This window comes from Oryzias latipes, chromosome 1 (assembly GCF_053564925.1).
Source record: "Oryzias latipes strain Hd-rR chromosome 1, Olatipes_Hd-rR_3.1".
NCBI classification, from domain to species: Eukaryota; Metazoa; Chordata; class Actinopteri; order Beloniformes; family Adrianichthyidae; genus Oryzias; species Oryzias latipes.
The window spans coordinates 42478939-42484938 of NC_136237.1; positions in this window are offsets into that span (position 1 = coordinate 42478939).

Genomic DNA, 6000 nt, shown 5'->3' on the forward strand with positions numbered 1-6000 from the left:
TTTCTTTCTTTCTCAGGATGGACCACACTGTCGATTTTCCCACTCAGAATACTGTAGCAGTTTCTGGTTTCATGTTTTTTTTCTATTTTCTCAGCTTAATGATGGCTCCTTCCACCTGCACGGAGAGCTCCTTTGACCGCATGTTGTCTGTTCACAGCAAAATCTTCCAAATGCAGCACAAGTCCTCTAATCAACTCCAGGCCTTTTATCTGCTTCACTCATAATGACATAACAAGGGAATTGCCCACACCTGCCCATGCAATAGCATGGAAGTCATTTGTCCAATTACTTAGGAACCAATGAAATAAAGGGATTGTGTTTAAAAATGCTTTAGTTTTTCACATTTTTATGCAATCTTTTTGTTCAAGCCATGGAATAAAAGCTGAAAGTCTGCACTTCAATGGCACTTGAGTTGTTTTATTTAAAAGTCACTGTGGTAATGTACAGAAACTAAGTTAGAAAGAATGTGTCTCTGTCCAAATATTCATGGTCCTGACTGTATGTTCCCCTTTTTAAATTGTTATTTTTGTTATCTTTCTTTTAAACTTCTTTAGGCATTAATATATGTTACATTTTTCATGTATGACAAACCAAAACCTTATCAAAATTAAAATGTTTGTGATTGAATTTGTTATTTTTGTTATAGAAGAGGGAAGCAATAATTATGATCTTATTATAAATGCTAAAAAAAAAAAAAAATCAAAGAAAATGCAAAAAAGTGTAAAATTGTTAAACCTGACAAAAAAACAAAGAACTTAATAAATTACACTTTTGTAAATTAATGTTTGGCATTGGTTTCATCACACTTTATTAGCCTTTTCGTTTTTTGTTTGCCAGTAAATTTGTTATTTATTCCAATGACAGAAATATTCTGATAAGACTCTGGATCAAAATGTTTATGTTTGCAGACCTGATGGGGAAAATATTAGTGAAGCGTTTCAGAAGAAGCTGTGAACGTTTGCATTTGATCCCAGCAGAGTCTGTTCGCTGCCACAGGAGGTCAGGGTTGTTCTGAGCAGAACTTCCACACAGGATGACGGGATAAAGGATCCCAGACTCCTCGGTCCTTCTCTTAAGATGGTCATAGCGGCAAAAATTAAAAAAAAAACTGCAAACTAGTTTAAAAAACAACAGAGTTCTGAAAATAAGGCTTTGAATGTAAACCAATTTAAAGTAATCTGCAGGAGAATTAATGTTTTGATTAATCAGTTTGTGCTGAAAGTTAGTGTTCAGTTTGAACAAACACTGAATTATGTAAATTTTAATGAATTTGAAAGATGTCTTTTTGTTTATGTTTTGGTAGCAGCCATTAAATTCGGTCAAAAAATAAATCCACAATAAAAAATGGAGAAAAAGAAATATTTTGAAAATAAAAGAAAATTTGACGCTCTGGGTTCTCCAGGAGTAAAAAGTAGTCGTTAAACTTTCTTCTCCTCGTTTAAAGTGTTTTCTGTGTCTCCTCTGTTCTCTGTTTTCGATTCCAGGTGAACTTTTCTGGTGTTTTCTTCTTTTCTTGGTTTCAGGCCTAAAGCGTTTGATGAATAGGCCCAGCTTTAGTCCTGCAAAGTGTCCACTTCCAGCCCCCCCGTGGTGAAAGTCCTGTGTTTTTGTACCAGTGAAGTGTGTGTCTCTAACACACTCATGGACCCGCAGCTTTTCCCATTCATTCAGCCTACAACAGCTCAGATCTACGGTGGCCCTGAGGTGCAAATCCCATCAATAAATCATTCAGCGCAGAAACATTTTAAGGATCACAACGACATCACAAGACAAAACAACAATAAGTGGGAATTGGAATCGGATGCCAGAACTGAAAACAACAGATGGGATCAATTGTATGAAAACACTCATAAAAGTGTTCTTAGTCAGCAATGGAGAGAATTCGATTAGAAATACAAAATGAGATATTTCTATACATCAATGGCTATCTCTAAATTTTTACAACAACCGTCGTTATCAATGTGGATAAAGAGGAGATCAAATACATTTATATTCTGGGACTGTCCTGTTATCAGAGATTATTGGAATAATGTTGAGAAGGAAATGGAAGAAACTTTAAAAAATATTCAAATACCTTCAGATACAGAACTGTCTTTATTCAGCAAGCTTTCTAAAAAGGAAGAAAGACAGGTTAGACGGAAACTCTTAGTTCTTGCTAGAAAATGATTACATTAAATTAGAAAAATATCAAATCACAAAAAAACAAATGAATCAAAAAATAAAAAGTTCATGTCTGGGGAAAAATGGCTGCTTTACTTCTTTTGAAAATGGAGATTATTGTTTGGGGATGGAGTGGAGGGAAGGATTACCTGAATATCTAAAATGAGGGTTGCTTGGCTGACATTTTGCTATGGACACATAAACATGGAGGAGGTTATTTATATGTTTATAACAAAAGGAAACTATGAAGGAATTTTAGTAACAATCACATTTTAATTTTTTAGCTGTCACCAATTAAGGAAGCTAATGAAAGAATTGATGATGTTTGTTTATTTAATGATTTGCCTATTTAGTTCCTGTTTTGGATTTTTTTTTTTTTTTTTTAGAGTTGTAAAATAAAAAAATGAAACAGTTGTAAACACAGCATTATATTGTAATAAACAAAACAAAATTTCAGAAACCGAAACGTAAAATACAAAAACACATTTCAGAAAACAAAAGTAATTTACAGAAATCAAAATTAAATATTAATAAATGAAATACAAATGAAATATTAAAAAACAAAATACAACGACAAACCTGAAACCGGAAACAGGACGTCGCTGATTGGTTGATGACGTTTGTCCATCTTTTCACCTGGAAGTTTTTTGACGTGAATCGATCCTGGATATCATCATCCAAATAGTGATATCCCATAATACTTTACCTTTTGTTTTCTGAAATGTTTTTTTGTTTCTGTAGTTTTGGTTTCTGTAGTTTTGTTTTGTTTCTAAAATGTAATGCTGTTTTTTAAGATTTGTTTTGTTGTTGTGATCTCCAAAGTGTTTTTGCGTTGAGTGACTCATTGTTGTGATTTGACCTTCAGGGCCACCATACAGATAGATAAGTAATAAACTGAAACCATCCTGTTCTAAACTTTGACTTAACTCATGTTGGCTGTTTGAAAAGCACTTCTAAACACAAAACATCTCCCCGCGCCACGCTGTCGCCTCCTCTCCATGCACCTCCACCTCTCTTTTAGCTTCACCTCTTGAGAAATACTTTCAACAGTGTTGGATTTCAAAGAGGGTGGGGGGCTAATGCCCCTGGACGCAGCTGATTGAGTCAATTGGTGTAGAACAGCGGCTCCTGCTGTCCCCACGGCTGCAGGCCAGACCGGGCCTCAACTCGGCTGAGCTGAAAGGTCAAGGCAGGTGTTTGCGCAGGAGCTGAGCGGCAGGACCGGAGGAAACATCAAGAATCAGAAAAGCTGCAGAGGTGCAGCTGAAGTTTTCACAGGAGGAGAATGAAGATGTTCTGCTGCTCAGGTAGAACCAGTACTTTGTTTTTCCATGTGTGAGGAGTGAGAAGTTACTGGTCACATGAAGCTCCACCTCACTACCCACTAATGCTAAAGTCAATGCTGTCAGCAATCAAACCTGCTGTTCTCAATTAACAGCTGTCAGCAATCAAACTTCATGCTCTTGATTAACAGCTGTCAGCAATCAAACTTCCTGCTCTTGATTAACAGCTCTCAGCAATAAAACCTGCCGTTCTCAATTAACAGCTTTCAGCAATCAAACCTGCCGTTCTCAATTAACAGCTGTCAGCAATCAAACTTCCTGCTCTTGATTAACAGCTTTCAGCAATAAAACCTGCCGTTCTCAATTAAAAGCATTCAGCAATCAAACCTGCCGTTCTCAATTAACAGCTGTCAGCAATCAAACTAGCTGCTCTCAACTAACAGCTGTAAGCAATTAAACTTGCTGCTCTTGATTAACAGCTGTCAGCAATCAAATTGCTGCTCTCAATTCACAGCTGTCAGCAATCAAACATGCTGCCCTTAATTAACAGCTGTCAGCAATCAAATTGCTGCTCTCAATTAACAGCTGTCAGCAATCAAACATGCTGCTCTCAATTGAAAGCTGTCAGCAATTAAACATGTCGTTATCAATTAACAGCTGTCAGCAATCAAATTTCCTGCTCTTGATTAACAGCTTTCAGCAATAAAACCTGCCATTCTCAATTAACAGCTGTCAGCAATCAAACCTGCCGTTCTCAATTAACAGCTGTCAGCAATCAGACCTCATGCTCTTGATTAACAGCTGTCAGCAATCAAACTTCCTGCTCTTGATTAACAGCTTTCAGCAATAAAACCTGCCGTTTTCAATTAACAGCTGTCAGCAATCAGACCTGCCGTTCTCAATTAACAGCTGTCATCAATCAGACCTCATGCTCTTGATTAACAGCTGTCAGCAATCAAACTTCCTGCTCTTGATTAACAGCTTTCAGCAATAAAACCTGCCGTTTTCAATTAATAGCTGTCAGCAATCAGACCTGCCGTTCTCAATTAACAGCTGTCAGCAATCAAACTAGCTGCTTTCAACTAACAGCTGTCAGCAATCAAAATCGCTGCTCTCAATTAACAGCTGTCAGCAATCAAACTTGCTGCTCTTGATTAACAACTGTCAGCAATCAAACTTCCTGCTCTTGATTAACAGCTTTCAGCAATAAAACCTGCCGTTCTCAATTAACAGCTGTCAGCAATCAAACTAGCTGCTCTCAACTAACAGCTGTCAGCAATCAAACTTGCTGCTCTCAATTAACAGCTGTCAGCAATCAAACTTGCTGCTCTTGATTAACAGCTGTCAGCAATCAAACTTGCTGCTCTCAATTCAAAGCTGTCAGCAATCAAACATGCTGCCCTTAATTAACAACTGTCAGCAATCAAACTTGCTGCCCTTAATTAACAGCTGTCAGCAATTAAATTGCTGCTCTCAATTAACAGCTGTCAGCAATCAAACATGCTGCACTCAATTGAAAGCTGTCAGCAATTAAACATGTCGTTATCAATTAACAGCTGTCAGCAATTAAACTTGCTGATCTCAATTCAAAGCTGTCAGCAATCAAACTTGCTGCTCTCAATTAACAGCTGTCAACAATCAAACGTGCCATTCTCAATAAACAGCTGTCAGCAATCAAACCTGCTGCTCTAAATTAACAGCCGTCAGCAATCAAATTTGCTGCTGTCAATTAACAGCTGTCAGCAATCAAACTCGCTGCTCTCAATTAACAGCTGTCAGCAATCAAACGTGCCATTCTCAATAAACAGCTGTCAGCAGTCAAACTCGCTGCTCTCAATTAACAGCTGTCAGCAATCAAACGTGCCGTTCTCAATAAACAGCTGTCAGCAATCAAACGTGCCGTTCTCAATTAACAGCTGTCAGCAATCAAACCTGCTGTTTTAAATCAACAGCTGTGGACTTCAGCCAAATAAGCAGCTCCTGAGTCGTTTCCTCTCCACACAGCTTCATCTCTGTATCTGAGTCAAGTTCAGCAGTGGTCTGATGTTTGCCCCATCAGTGCCTTTCAGGGGGGGTCTGGTTTGAGGCTCAGTTGGTGTTTGGGGGGATTTGTTGTCAGCTCAGTAATTATCAGATTTGTCGAGCTCCCAGCAGGACCCCCCCCCCCCTCTCCCTACACATCAGCATTAACCAGCTCTGCCTGCCAAAGCGAGGCTGAGAGGAGAGTGGTCTGGGGGGACGAGTTGACAGGCTGACCCCCCGGGGAAGACGATAACCAGCATTCCTCTGACAGCTGCTTAGTGTTGGGTCCTTCCTGCTCGTGCTCAGAAACGCAAACACACTGGGGAACACGTGAAGAAACACCAAAGAATGCATTTAAGCAGCAAATTTTCCAAACTTTGGCCACCGGCTGCAGAGATAACCACAAACCAAAACAGTCTGCAGACGGCTGAATCATCACAGGCTTAAAGCTGTCCGCTGGTTTTGCATGAGAAGGCAAAGCCAGGAGATAATCCACTCACATCAACACATTCTAGCTCTGCTGTTCTTCAAGACG